The sequence below is a fragment of the Pongo pygmaeus genome, chromosome 13, assembly GCF_028885625.2.
Source record: "Pongo pygmaeus isolate AG05252 chromosome 13, NHGRI_mPonPyg2-v2.0_pri, whole genome shotgun sequence".
Lineage (NCBI taxonomy): Eukaryota > Metazoa > Chordata > Mammalia > Primates > Hominidae > Pongo > Pongo pygmaeus.
Window position 1 is genome coordinate 29,376,615 of NC_072386.2, and position 16,271 is coordinate 29,392,885.

The window sequence follows — 16,271 nt, forward strand, 5'->3', positions numbered from 1 at the left end:
GAAGTCAGCATCTACCTCTCTCCTAATCTATAGAAGTCCTTTGGACAGTCAGTCTTTTATTGGACTTAGAGAAGTCAGTGTACATGATAATGGATATCTAATATTTCAAATGAAGACTTCTGGAAGGGCACTCCAGAAACCTGGTGGCAGTCTCTTCCAGGGAGGCAGCAGAGGAAAGAAGTGACCCACTATAAACATACTGTCTCAAGGATGAAAAGCCCAGTGAGTATCCTTTATATATAAGGTCCATCACACTCCCTACATAAGCATCCATGCAAATGCATGTGCATCACACAGACTCTCTCTGTCTGTCTGTCTGTCTGTCTGTCTCAAGATTAGGCACTGTGATTAAGTCATAGAGGTTTATGAAGTCAAATCTGCAGTTTGTCGGCCAGCTGGCAAGTTACACCTGCACACAAAACATCTCTTTCTATTTTCCACCTGAGTCTCTTACCCAGGCATTCCTCCATTATAATTTTTGTGGTTGATGCTTTCTGATTATGGCCTTCCTAAACCCTCTTGGCTTCTCTGTCTTGGCTTTTCAGAGTATGTTGTTGTTGGCAGTGTTAGGTTTTTTTTTTTGTTTTTTTTTTTCATTTTTAGTTCTGTGCACTAACCTGGAATATGAGGTCCAGGACCCAATGTGCCTTTCTTCTTCCAGGTATTATTTTAGTTTAGGGTCTATAAATCTTTTGCCTCTTGATTTTTCATTCCTAGGTGCACATAAATTCTCTACTGTGCCAAGATTTTAACCAGATACCAAAAGTAAGAGACAACTCTGGGTCTGACTCTAATCTGCACCTTCTGTAGAACCCTAGGTACTTAAGGCTGAGTTTAGAGTATTTTTAAAATTTGTATGGTGTAACTGAACAACCCACCTCATAATAATAGTTTACTCTTCTGTCTTATGCTCTGGCAGTTATGGGTCTCAGCTGGGCAGTTCTCACTCAATTTCTGTTTTGTTTTGTTTTGTTTTTTTGAGACAGAGTCTCCCTCTATCACCCAGGATGGAATGCAGTGGCATGATCTCGGCTCACTGCAACCTCCACTTCCCTGGTTCCAGCAATTCTCCTGCCTAAACCTCCCAAGTAGCTGGGATTATAGGTGCCTGCCACCATGCACAGCTACTTCTTTTTCATTTTTAGTAGAGACAAGGTTTCACCATGTTGGCCAGGCTGGTCTCGATCTCCTGGCCTCAGGTGATCCGCCCGCCTTGGCATCCCAAAGTGGTGGGATTACAGGCATGAGCCACCGTGCCAGGCCTCAAATTCTTATATATCTGACATCAGATGGTGGCTGAGACTGGAATCATCTGAGGGCATCTTCGCTGGTTCCTGGGCTGGCATAAGTGGAACAGCTGAGGGCTGGTCAGGCATATCCCCCTATGAAACTTCTTCCCATGGCTAGTTTAGACTTCTCCACAGCATAATGGTCTTTGAGCAGTTGGCATTTTTACATGGCAGCTGGCTTCACCGAAAGTGAGCAATTACAAAAGAGTCAGGTGGAGGCTGAAAGGTTTCATATGACCTAGCCTCAGAGTCACACAGCACCACTTTCTCCATATTCTCCATATTCTCCATTTCTCTACATTCTGTTGGTCAGTGTAGACATAGGCTAGCTCAGATTCAAGCAGCAAGAGAAATAGACCTTACCTTTCAAGGGCCTCTGCATACAGGGAAGAAAGGAATTGATGGCCATCATCTTGGAGACAAGCTACCTCAGTGGGTATCAAGTTCATTGTATTAAACATTATAATTTTCAAAATAGCAACTAATTCAGACTGGTGTCCACCTCCCCACCCCCCCACCCCCCAAAAAAAGGCTCATATGAATCCCCTTCCTGAAACCTATTTAAAAGATACACCAGTTAAGCCTACATTTTGAAACGGTTAACACCTGCTCCACTGAACATGACTTGGGAAGGAATAATTCGCTTGGTGGCTGGAAAATAAGTGCATTAAATTAGTATTGAACTTGCTTTAGACCCATTTAGTCTTAAAGAGAACAAATCACTGGCTTATCAGTAGTTCACAGACAAGGCAAAAAGATACATTTTTGCAAAGATCTCCATTGTGGTTAAACCCAAGATGGCTTAATTTCAGCCTGATACAGAGTGCAAACTCATAAAAGCAAATTGCCTGCCACATAGTAAGTACACAGTAAAAATTAGCTCTAAGTATTCAATTAAATAGTAAAGAATTACAGTCTGAGCATAAAAGTACTTAGTAATTCATTAGAAAAAATACGTTTTAGGCAGGAGTCTGAGGCCCAACAAGGGGCAGGGATCTGTCGAAGGTCACACAGCTTTTAGGAGCAGAGCCAGGTTTGAAGTTCATCTGGACTCAGATTTCTCACTTACGACGGGGGGGAAAAAAAGCACATCACAAAGTGCTTAATAACCTGGGAATTTTATCGCAAAGTGAATGACATTATATTTCAGCCGGAGTTTTGCTGAATTCTACAGAGAACAGCTTGACCCCCAATTAACGAGCACGTGCACATCTTAAGTCTTTCACATTTGCCAGGTGGGTGCAAATGTAGGTAATTAGCCCTGACCTTGAGTGGCCTATGCATTTCACCCAGTTACCAATGTTGCAGAAAGTTGTACTGGGCTTTGATTAAATTCAGTATAAAGCCAGCAAGAGTCATTATATGTCAGAAGTAACTGATGGTATTGCAAGGAATCTTGCTGAATATGTGTATATGAATATTAAATTCCTCTTTTGGAGTTTAAAAATTCAATTTGACATAAGAAGTTTTGAAACCTGTGTCAGCTAAAGCTGAAAATAATAGCTATGTCGTGTGTGTATGTGAAAATATAAATTTTTAAAAGCATTTATTGGGCTCTTTAAGTGTTTTAATTTTTAATTTTTATTGATACATACTAATTCTACATATTTATGGAGACGTGATATTTTGCTACAAGCATACGATGTGTAATGATCAAATCAGGGTAATTGGGATATCCACTACCTCAAACATTTATCACTTCTTTGTGTTTGGAATGTTGCAAATCTTCTAGCTATTTTGAAATATACAATACATTACTGTTAACTATAGTTGCCCTATTGTGCTATTGAACACTAGAATTTATTAATTCTATCTAACTGTATTACCCATTAACCAACTCCCCTTTTTTTAATCTCCTCTTCCCACTACCTTTCCCTGTCACTAGTAACCACCATTCCATTTACTACCTCTATGAGATAATTTGTACATGAGATATTTGTTTTTCTGTGCCTGGCTTATTTCACTTCATATAATATCGTCCAGTTCCATCTATGTTGCTGCAAATGACAGGATTCCATTCTTTATGGCTGAATAGTATTCCAGTATGTATATGTACCACATTTTTTATCTATTTGTCCATTGATGGACATTTAGATTGAGTCTATATTTTGGCTATTATATGAATAGTGCTGCAATAAACAATAGGAGTGCAGATATCTCTAAAACATATTGATTTTCTTTCTTTTTGATATATACACAGCAGTGAGATTTTTGGATCATATGATAGTTGTATTTTAGTTTTTTTGAAGGATCTTTACACTGTTTTCCATGGTAGCTACACTAATTTGCATTCCCACCAACAATATACAAGTGCTCCGCTTCCTCCACATCCTTACCAGTATCTGTTATTTTCTATCTTTTTGATAATAGCCATTTTAACGAGAATGAAATGATATCTCACTGTGGTTATGATTTGTATTTCCCAAATGAGTAATGATGGTGAGCATTTTTTTTCATTTACTGCAACCTTACTGAATTTATCAGTTCTAACATTTTTATTGAAGTCTTTAGGTTTTTCTAAATGTAAGATCATATCATTTGCAGACAAATACAGTTGACTTCTTTCCAATTTGGATGCCTTGTATCTCTTTCTGTTGTATAATTGCTTTTGCTAAAAGTTTTAGTACTATGTTGAATATAAGTGGTGAAATTGGGCATCCTTGTCTTGTTCCAAATCTTAAAGGCTTTCAATTTTGCCCCATTCAGTATGATGTTAGCTATGTGTTTGTCATACATGGTCTTTATTGTTTAGAGGTATATTACTTCTAAATTTATACTCAATTTGTTGAAAGTTTTTACCATGCAGTGATGTTAAATTTCGTCAAATGCTTTTTGGCATGTATTGAAATCATCAAATGATCAATATGGTTTTTGTCCTTGATTCTACTAATGTGATTAACCATCTTTACATCTCTGGAATAAATCCCACCTGATGATAGAGACTGCTCTTTTTAATGTGTTGTTCAATTTGGTTTGCTAATATTTTGTTTAGGATGTCTGCATCTGTGTTCATTAAGGATATTGGCATGCAGCATTTTTTATTCGTCTTTGTCTGGTTTTGGTATCAGGGTAAAGCTGGCCTCATGGAATGAGTTTAGAAGTATTTCTTTTTAAATTTTTGTAATAGTTTGAGTAGAATTAGTATTAGGTCTTTAAATATTTGGTGAATTCAGCAGTGATGCCATCAGGGCCTGGGATTTTTTATGATGGGAGGCTTTTTATTACCGCCTCTATCTCATTCATTATTAGTCTGTTCAGATTTACTATTTATGGCTCAATCTTGGTAGGTTGCATGTGTTTAAGAATTTGTCCATTTCTTTGAGATTTTTCAATTTATTGGTGTATTGCTACACACAATTCTCTAATGATTCTTTGTATTTCATGGTATCAGTTATAAGGTCTCCTTTTTTGTCTTTGTTTCATTACCAGGAGGTTCAAGAATCCTAGTTCTTAGTGTTACTTAGAGAAAGTATTCTGCCAAGTGACTAATTTAGCCAAAAAAGAGAATTTATTGAAGGCAAATTGAGAGCAGAGAGTTTATTAAGAGAGACGGTATACTCTGAAAAGATAAGACAAAGCAAGCTGCAAGCTGCTTAAGGGAATGGGCCAGCAGCACCCTGAGAGTTCTGCATTGGGATTTTATGATGTCAGCCCTGCCTTAAGTCCCCTACTTCTCTCCCCACCACCTCCCTGCCTAGTCCCTGTCTCAGGCTTGGAGGACCATCAGTTACTATTAGTTGGTGCACATGTGTGGGCCAATGTTGAATATGAATGGTTCCTGCGTTATCTCTTAGGAATTTCTTCATTGACCTTTGCCCCTCCTTAGGCATGCATCTAACTATGTTCCGACAGGTTAAATGCAGAGTGAATGATTACAGGCTTCTTAATGGGTGTTCTTTCTGCCTAGGAACTTCCCCTCCTCATATCCAGCATGCTGGTTCCAGTGGTCCCTGGGGCGTGAGATTTCCCAGACCTCCCTTTTCTCAGGGGCTCCCCTCTCCTGCTCATGTCTAGCTATCTGCCTACTCTAACAATTTTACTTATTTGGTTCTTTTCTCATTTTTCTTAGTCTAGTCAAATGTTTGTCAATTTGTTTAACTTTTTTTAAAAATGAAATTTTCCTTTTTTTTAGTTTCAATTTTATTTATTTCTGCTTTGATCTTTATTTCTTTCATTCTACTAATTTCGGGTTTGGTTTGTTCTCACTTTTCTAGTTCTTTGAGGTCCGTTTTTGGGATGTTTATGTGAAGTCTTTTTTGATGTGGTTATTTATTGCTATAAACTTCTGTTTAGTACTACTTTTGCTGTATCCTATAGGTTTTAGTATGTTGTTTCCATTTTAAGGTGTCTGAAGAAAATTTTTAATTTCTTTCTTAATTTCTTTATTGACTCATTGGTCATTCAGGAGTATGTTGATTAATTTCCATATTTTTTGTACAGTTTCCAAAGTTCCTCTTTATTGATTTTTAGTTTTATTCCATGATGGTCAGAGAAGACACGTAATAAGATTTCGATTTTTTTTTTAATTTGTTGAAACTTGTTTTGCAGCCTAACATATGGTCTATATTGCAAAATGTTCTAGGTGCTCACAAAAAGAATGCATATTCAGCAGCAGTTGGATAAAATGTTCTGTGTCGGTTTGATTCAATTGCTTATATGTTTGCAGCCATTTACTAGGTACTAGGGGTAAGTGTTAAAATATAAGATTACCTTTCTTGGAGCAATTTATACTTAAAGTAGTGAAGACTAGCACACACATATGTAGACACTAATAAATTACCAATTATTAACCTATATTTAAAGAGGCAGGCATTATAAAAAGAGGAAAATATATCCATTTAGGATTTGTTTTCGACAGGAAAGATTTCATAAGAAAGTTGTGGCTAGATATGGACTTCTGTGTGTATGTGACAGGGTCTCACTATGTTACCCAGGCTGGAAGGCTGGAATGCAGTGGTATGATCATGAATCACTGTAGCCTCAACCTCCTGGGCTCAAGCAATCCTCCCACCTCAGCCTCCCAATATGTTGGGATTACAGGCATGAGACACCATGCCCAGCCTGGGCTTTTATTGATAGGATTGTGACAAGTAGAAGAGTTCATATGGATATTGTTGTTCATGAGAAACCAACGATAACACTGAAATTATCCACAATCTAAGGTCAAAATATTACCTCAACAAAGAAAAGCTATTTCTTAACTTTGGATGCATGTGAAAAGGCAAAGAAAAAGAGGGTGGAAAATCACCAATTTAATATATGACATAAAAGAACTCTAAATTCAACTGCAATTTGAATGCTAGCCTTACCAAACTCCAGAAAATTAGATAGTTAGCATCATCTGTGAAATTAGCATATTAGTCAATATTTTGCATTAACCATTGTCAAGTGATTAATGATTTTTATCCAGACAATGATTGATTTCTACAGTTGATTTCCCATCTAATGACAATACATTCTAGTTAATATAAGGAAAAAATAGCTCCCATAGTTCTCACAAGTTGCCTTTTCAGTGGTATTGGGATTGGTCTGCACATCAATTTCATGTGTCTATGTATAGAAAGTCTGTCAGTTTCCTTTTGTCTATTAGTTTGGTAAGATCCATTTTATAAGTGACGCTTCACACAAGGCACCATTTACTTAGTTAATGTTCCCTCACCAAACTTTCATTTATTACAAAAATAAAGAGAAGGAAAAAATAGAAAACCATCCAGAAATCCACCACCTTAACATAACTTCACTTTCCCTCATTGCTTCCTAATGTTTGTCTATATGCATGTATAATGTGTTTATAGTATTGATACAATTTTATTTATTTTTTCACCTTATATTATTAAATTATTTTTGCATTGATCACTCCCTCCTCTGTTCTCCCGTAGCATCTTAGTCTCACCTTCATTATAACATTTACTGCATTATATAACTATTTTAATTTTTTTGGCTTCTTTTCCTTACCTATGATGATGTTTCCATATAGAGATAGTGCAGAGGCAAAGAAAACTAACAACTTGCATAAAATATGGCACATAGACTCAATAAATAATTGTTGAATAATTTGATGTAAGCGCATACATTACATTGAACCAATACGTCATGATTTATGTAGCCATTGTATCTATGGCTACGTTTTATATGGTTTTCAATTATTTTGCACGTATCCATTGCCCTTCTTGGTATTAGTATCCAAATATTAGAAAATATAAGCCTTTAAGCACGCATATATAAAGTCAAAATGTTGTCAGTGACAAGTTAGAGCAAAGGACTAGAGGGGTATTTTCAGTGAAAATTCATCAACCTGATGGTGAGTTATTTGGGGGCCACAGCCTGCAGTGTTGTCATTAACATCTTTGTCATTAACACCTGACAGAAGCCGAAAAGTTGGAGAAATGCATCCGAATACCCAGAGTAGTAATTTCCCATAGTCAGGGTTTGGGTTTAGGTAGAGATAGAAGTGAAAATGAGTGTATGATATTGGTGACAACTAGAGTCTTGTGGAAATTGAGAGACAGGTGAAAGCAAATTGGGATCAAAGGCACATTTTTTTAAAAATGGAAGGCAGCTCAGCTGAATAGTGACAGGTATTGAAACATATAATATTTTAATATGACTGCCTAGTTCTCACAAAACAATGTAAACACCTACCAGGACTTCCTCTGACATAAAATAATGCACATTTCTCACTTTTTGTCTTCTAAAATGTTCTATCCATAGGAGTCTTATGAGATGGGAGAAACAGCTAGTGGCAATGGCTGCCAAATGTAAAGTTATATGGTCCATATGTTTGCATGATCAATATTTTACCTATGTTCCTATGTGTTTGAAGTTGCCCCTGACATTGTCAGCTCCTCTTTCTGTCTATATCCTTTTTGGGGGCAACAACCTCCAATGTTCTAAAAATAAGGATGCCTTGACACCTGGCATCTGCCAGGTCTTGAGAGAGCTATGCTAATTATGGCTGCCACTAAAGAGCCCTAGTGAAGCTCCGAACTGTCTTTGTTTTGATTTATCATCTGAACACAGATTGCGAGGGCTTATGGAATAACCTTGAAAGGTCACCTATCCACTTGCTTGCACTGAGGTAAAAAGACCAAAGCCACAAGCAAATCATCAGGGAGACAAAAATTACTCTCTAAGCTCTTCAGAGAATGCTGTAGGCACCCTCAATAACTCAACTCAGTATGGAAAAAAATCCTTTGTTGTTGTTGTTGCTGTTCATTGTGTTCAACCAGATTCCTTATGTAGTAGTGTGAGTACCTGAATCTAAGTGCTTTGAGAAAGAAAAACAGCTTAGAATAATCATTAAGGTTTGTATAATTTTTCCTTGATTTTCATTGCTGGCATTTTCAGAGTACCATTCCCTTTTTTGTTGGCTTTTCTGTGTAGTATAAGATCTGTGCTGGCCCTGTCCTGCCCAGCTGTATTTGGTAAGACTTAGGCTGAGAGAGGCCGCCTACCCCGTGGAAAGTGGCTATTTACACCAGAGATCCTGAACTCCCTGGTTTCTTCAGGAGAGCAAGTTCAGCTCTTAGCTTTTAGGCACACTGGGGAAAATGGATGCCAGATAGCAAATTAGTATGGGATCCCTGTTTTCATGACACCTTTAATGACTTCTTTTTATAGGGAGCAAAGCCCTTGATGCCTGCTTGGCAGAGATGGTGTAGTATATCAGAGTGGTTAACCACACAGACTGTGTGTCAGGCAGACCTAGGTTTTCATTCTGACTCTTCCATTTACATTGGTCAATACACTCAACCACTGAATGCGATAACCTCCTCTACTGTGAAATAAGGGTATTATTTTTTCTCCCCACAGGAGTGTTAAAAAGACTCATTTTGATATAATACATAGTTTTTCTTTTTTTTAATGCCTTTGTTCCAAATTTTTAAAATTGACTACTTCATATATTATATTCCATTGGCTGTAGCTTCGATGGTAAAGTTCACTATTGAAGTTAAAAAATAAATAAATAAGGGGGGGTACAGATTGAGACCATTGAGGTGATGCTTTTTGCAGAGATACTGAAGCTCAGCAACATTTCTAAAATATATCCAATGTGCTGAGGAACATAAGCCATTGTGTCTATCCTCTATCTGAGAGTTCTGTATATATTATCATCAATCATGAACAGATATTTAATCAGTCAGAAACCAGTAGTGGCAAAGCTACATTAGATATGATACCTGCCTTCAAGGAATGCTCATTCTATTATGTTGAATCTTGTTGAAATGCTGTTTTTGTAGATCAAAAATGGTAGAATATTGGCAATTTCATAAGATTCAGCCTAACACTTGGACAATGTATGTGTAAAAATCAGTTAAAATGAAGTAAGCAGTGCGATTTGCTGAAGGAGAATGATTTTAATACTAACAATTCATTCAAAGGAATGATTGCTTAGTACACACTAGAGCAATAGGGAATGATCCATCCAGACTTGTGGCTTGATTGAGGTTCCTAGAGCTGGAACCACTTCTCATTCCTCCTCTCTTCTCTTCTCTTCTCTTCTCTTCTCTTTCCTTCTTTTGAGCTTAGTCCAACTATTGTTAAGAACATAGAACAACAGTTTTAGGGGAAGAGCAAAAGACTTGAAATCATAAAACCTGAGTTCAAATCCCAGTTCTACAACTTTCTTGCATGAACTTCATCATTAACCTTTCCAGGTTTCTGTTTCTTCATTTGGCCAAAATGAGAAAAATAACCAGTCTTGTTGGGGTGAGAACTAAATGGGTCAATGTGTTGTTAAAGTGTGTAGCACAGTGTTTAACTCATAGTTATCTGTGTTCTCTTGTTCTGGACATAGGTCTTTGGTTCCAGCTGTGCATAATCATAATGCAGTTGCTATATATATATGGTAATGAGGCTAGCTTTCTGGATTGGCCTAATGTCTGCCTGAGCATTTCATCCCCTAGTGCCTGCCAGAACTTTCCACTCATGATGTAGTTCCTTCTATAGTTCCTCCCATATTTTCTGTATTCCTGCACACATACACACACACACACACACACACACACACACACAGCATTCACTCTGTTATTAATTAAATAAGTACTTCTTAATCACAAACTATATGCTTTGAAAATGAGGCAATAGGTACGATAAAATCCGCATCTGAATGTATCTTATATTTTGTTGGGAAACTAGGCAATCCAAAATGAACAAATCAGCATACAGTAGAATTCCAGGTAGTTGACAGAGGCTTTGAATAATAATGAATCAGAAGACTAGCAGAGGATGATGAGCAGACCCTTGATGGGAATGCTGAACTTAGTGAAAGAACAAGCCATGCAAAGACCTGGGTTAGAGCTTTCCAGGGAGAAAGAAGGACTGCAATCTCCCAAGGTGGAGAAGGTTTGGACAAGTTTTAAAACTATCAACAAAGCTGGGTGAACTGACTGCTCTGATTGCTTTATGGGAAATGGAAGGCTCAGGTTGGTGAGCAGTGGTAGAGGAAGAAGACTGAGAGGCTGCTGCAGTCATTCAAGCAAGAGATAATTATGGTGTGAACTAGAGTGGTAGCAGTGGAAGTGATAAGAATAGTTTCATTTTTTTTTTCTTTTTTAAGGTGAAGTGATCAATCTAGTTGCTGATTAATTGGATGAGGGTGGTATGAGAAAGACAGGAATCAATGATAGCCGCTGACCTGCTCTGAGCAACTGGATGAACAGTGGTGCCAGTTATAGAGATAGGAAGATTAGAGAAAAAAGTCTGTAGGGGAGGTCAGATGAACAGTGGTGCCAGTTATAAAGATAGGGAGAACAGAAACAACCCCATCAAAAAGTGGGCAAAGGATATGAACACACTTCTCAAAAGAAGACATTTATGCAGCCAAAAACACATGAAAAAATGCTCATCATCACTGGCCATCAGAGAAATGCAAATCAAAACCACAGTGAGATACCATCTCACACCAGTTAGAATGGCAGTCATTAAAAAGTCAGGAAACAACAGGTGCTGGAGAGGATGTGGAGAAATAGGAACACTTTTACACTGTTGGTGGGACTGTAAACTAGTTCAACCATTGTGGAAGACAGTGTGGCAATTTCTCAAGGATCTAGAACTAGAAATACCATTTGACCCAGCCATCCCATTACTGGGTGTATACTCAAAGGATTATAAATCATGCTGCTATAAAGACATATGCACACATATGTTTATTGTGGCACTAATTCACAATAGCAAAGACTTGGAACCAACCCAAATGTCCATCAATGATAGACTGGATTAAGAAAATGTGGCACATATACACCATGAAATACTATGCAGCCATAAAAAATGATGAGTTCATGTCCTTTGTAGGGACACGGATGAAGCAGGAAACCATCATTCTCAGCAAACTATCACAAGGACAAAAAAACAAACACCACATGTTCTCACTCATAGGTGGGAATTGAACAATGAGAACACTTGGACACAGGAAGGGGAACATCACACACCAGGATCTGTCATGGGTTGGAGGGATAGGGGAGGGATAGCATTAGAAGATATACCTAATGTAAATGACAAGTTAATGGGTGCAGCACACCAACATGGCACATTATACATATGTAACAAACCTGCACATTGTGCACATGTACCCTAGAACTTAACGTATAAAAAAAGAGAGAAAACAGATTTGTGGGAAAGTCAATTTGGTTTGGGATTATTTTTGTGTGTGTATATATATATTCAAAGAGTCATAAATGAATCTGGATACTTGATTCATTTAAGTGGAATTTTAGGGGTCCACATGAGTTAATTGGATCCTTCCAAGCCACAGTCTGAGAAACACAATAGCATTCACTTACAAGGCCAAGGAGTTACCTACATATACAACCCCACTTCTCCCATAGTCAAAAATAGTTGACCATAGTGAGATGGAGTGAATGCTTTACTTTGGCATACAAAGCTAATGTCTTCAAACCAAATATCTTGTTTATTTAATCTAACAGTGATCTAGAGCTATTATCTTAGCTGTTTGGGGTACAGTACTTACAAAGCTAGAATTGAAAGTCTAATCTATGCTTAAAGCAACTAGCTTTTAAAGTCAGCGAGGCACAGTGACACATACCTATAGTCTCAGCTACTCAAAAGGCTGAGCCTGGAGGATCACTTGAGTCCAGGAGTTTGAGCCCAGCCTGGGTAACATAGTGAGAACCTGTCTCGGGAAAGGAGGGAAGGAGGAAAGAAGCAAGGAAGAGAGGAAGGAAAGACAGGAGGGAGGGAAATATCCTGACTAGAGACATATTTAGCCACATTGGGAATGTTGATAAGGAAGACTCAAAACTAATAACTACTTATTAAGAATATTTGCTATGGGAGAAATTTTATTCATTTTAGAAGACATCTACTTTCATCCTCATAAATACCCCTTTAAGGTTGGTTTTTTAGCCTCATTTATTGAGCAGTTGACTGGCATGTAGAAAAGTTAACGATTTTGCTGAAACTCATAAAAAAAAAAAAAAAAAAAGACGATAAGTGAGATGGAGTGAAAAAGTGGGAATTACTATTCCCCACCTTATCTCCATAGGAAATAGCCCAAGGAGCAGGTCTTGCTGACTGAGTTGAGGAACTGATGTGCAGGGAGCCAGCCCTCTTTTATGCTCTTCCTCTTCTTGGATAGTAGGAGAACATCCCCAAAAAGATACCATGTACTTTCTCCTTTCTGTATAACCCACCCTTCTCTAGCTCATTTGGCCAGTCTTAAACATCATGTCAAAAATGACCATTACCATGTTGATTTTGGAATGTATACCTCTACGTCTTTAGGAAACTAGTTTTACAGGCTTTGTGGAGAAAGTGCTCAAGGAGGGATGAGCACATTCCCTGATACTCCAGCCATGATCTGTTTGCACCTACCTTCCCTCAAAGTCAGACCTGCAGTCCCTTTCTTTCCTGTGCATTCTCATGCAAGAACAGAGAGAGGCTGTCAGTTTTTCCTAACATAGGCCCTTAGGAAATATTGAATGAATAAATAGTACTAGGAAGCCCCACTCCTAAAGGCCCTACTCCTAAATGGTGCCCAAACGCTGCATATGTAACCTGAGAGTACTAAATTCACTACTGTGATGGCTGTGGACAGCTTACCTCCTCTTGCCCTACTTCCACGGGTCACAGGTGCTAATTTCAAAAGTACTCAGTCCCTTTGCCCCTGTTATTTCTTAGTTTTGTTTTTCCTTTTCTTTTTTGTTTTTGTTTAAAGATGTCCTGAAGATTAACTGGGGTGTGTGTGTGTGTGTGTGGTGTTGAGTTGGGGGATGTGGTCACTGGAAAATGTCACATGGGGTAATGGACCATCTTCTGTCTCTTTTCTGTCTTCCCTGGCTGTTTTTTTTTTTCTCCTGTTCCCCCTCCAGAAGCCAGCTCCACCCCAAGGTTTGTAAGCAAGAATTCTGCCTAAACCAATTTCCTCAGGGTCTAGTCATCTACCACCCAGAAGAAATACTTTCCCCAACAAGGCAGTTTCCTTTCTAAAAGGAATTTCTGAGAATAACATTGTCTCTCCTTTGTTATAAATGTGATTGTGGGAGTTTTCCAGTGAGAAGTGTCTTGGGTTGGAGAGGAAATTGAAAATCCTCAGTTCCAGTCCATCAGAATGACAAAATAACAAGTTCAGTTTGATTTTACCATCAACCTCTCGCCATTGCAATTTTCACCTCACTGGAGTCTGTCTGCACTTGATATCTCATTCACCTTTCTTCTACTCTGTTTGCTGGGATATTCAGGATGGCTTGGGAAGTGTTGGGGAATTTCAAGGGGATTTTGCTTGTTTAGGCTACCTTTTTCTCTCAGCCAGTAGAATCATAGTAATACTCATCATCATAGAAGTAATAATAATAAACACTAATTGAAAACCATAAACATTTACCACCTACTGTATGCCTTATCTTGTACTAAACTTTTTCTTGTGTTTTGCTAATTAATGTGAAAAAATCCCCCTAAAAATTATCCTCAAATGACACAGATGGGAAAACAAAGATTCAGGAAATTGGTATTATTAATTTACTCAAAGATGCACAGTTAAACTGTTCAAGCTAGCATACAAGCCAAGGGCTCCTGAGTCCAAATGCAATGTCTTATCTGAATATGAAAACAAGAGGAGAAAATTGGGGATATCCTAACCTTTTATGTTGGATGTACACTGTAAATTTTATGTTTGATGCCTTGTTGTAGAGCTGTTTAATTTGAAATACTATTTTGATTGACCAAAATTATTACACTTTCACATCAAAGTAGATTCAGAACCAAAAAGAAGTAGAAGAAAAATACATGTTGTATATACATGATGCTCGTGGTTGATGTGTTATGACACTCATCTTGAAGAGTGAGAAACTACTGGTAGACACACCTTCTTTCCTCATTCAGAAAAGAAGAATGTCATAACAATTCTGTTGTCTCATTTCCGTGTATTTATATCACACCTAAACTGTTAAACTAAAATAATTCAGAGTGCAAAGAGAAACATGTGTCTAATTACTTTTTTCAAAACAGAAGTGCTTACTTCAGTTCAACCTCTTCCCCTAAAACTCTATTGTTCACAGCATTTACTTTATAAGTAAATACGCTATTTCCTTTTCCTGCCTAAAATATAATGTGATAATTACAATTTTGTGACCTTGGGCAAGTCATTTAAACTTAAAATTTTCCTCATTTATAAAATGGAGATAATACTAATGCCACCACATAGGGTGTTACAAAGATTTTTTTAGAAATAGATGATGAATATAAATTCATTATCACATGTTAGATCTCAGTAAAAGCCAATCTCCTTACCTTACTCTGCTTCTAGAATGTAAAATTCTAAAGATCAAGAGCCAGCTATGACCCCTACTCCAGAGCTAGGAACACAAAATGAATTAAATATTCTATTCTGCTGATTTTGTCAGTGATCTATAGTAGAATTCTATCTCCTTAGCCCATAAAAGAGCAATGCTCTTTATATATATTCCCTCAGACCACAATCCAGAGCCCAGAGCTCAGGCTTATAAATGACAGCAGGTGTGTTTTCCCTTCTAACTCAGAGCTTTGAAGGAAATTTTGACGTAGGTATTTACTTAACAAGACAGTGTTCAGAAGACCCGATTCCATTTGCTGATACCATTTCACCACTAGATTTCAACCAGTTGAGCTACAGTTCACTGCTCACCTATTAAAACCTGGTTGATTCTCACATATGAGATGCATTGGGAAGGTCCACATGCAGTCTTCCACTGCTAAGAAGATGAAGCCAATGATTGTTGTAAGGCTCATAAACCTGTTACCCTCATAGATCAATTTCAGAGCAATTGTGCTTAAATGACTACAATCCAGGCAACCAAGAATAATTTCGAAACTACTCAAGCTGGCATTACTCAATATTATGAAAGGAACAACAAATCTCTGGTAATCTTAAAATCTTGTTGTTCTGTTTGTTCTTCCCAGTCCACTGCCCCACATAGTACAGCTGCCTTTCTCAACCCATGAAAACTCCACAGCCCTTGTTTTCTCTTTCTTCTTCTTGTCGTCTACTCTGCCATTTTTCTATCATTCTTCCACTGTACAGCTCTGGAACTGTGCAAGACCACACCCATCTTGGAGGACAAGAAAAGGAAGACTCTGATGTAGACCTTGCCAGAAGTTTCTGGTAGGAAAGCAGAGAAAAAACTCTGGGATAACTCAAAAATTAATAACTAATGTCTTGGCATGTGACAAACTTAAGTATGTGAAACAAACCATGGTGGGAATTGCGAAAGGAATGATGAAATCTGGTCGGGGAAAGTACCAAATTGGAAGTTTGAAGTTTTATTCTCACCTTTTTTGGTGCCACCAGTTAGATGTATGAACTTTGAAGGGTGATTTTACCTCTCTGATTCTTTATTTGCTTTCTTTTAAGAAACGCCTTGGAAACCAAGGCTTTTCATAGTAAGATAGAATGACTGATATAAGGTCACATAGTTAGTGGGTATGCAGGATGGCTCTAGGAAAGTATCATGTCTTTACATGCTTTTGCATCTCTGGTACCTACCAACG

The 16,271-nt window shown here is 37.8% G+C and overlaps 1 protein-coding gene across 2 annotated transcripts in view; it reads left to right on the forward strand.

Annotated features, from left to right (window-relative positions):
- Positions 1-16,271, forward strand: part of LINGO2 (leucine rich repeat and Ig domain containing 2) — a 355,117-nt gene that overhangs the window by 301,555 nt on the left and 37,291 nt on the right. The gene's annotated exons all lie outside the window — the stretch shown is intronic.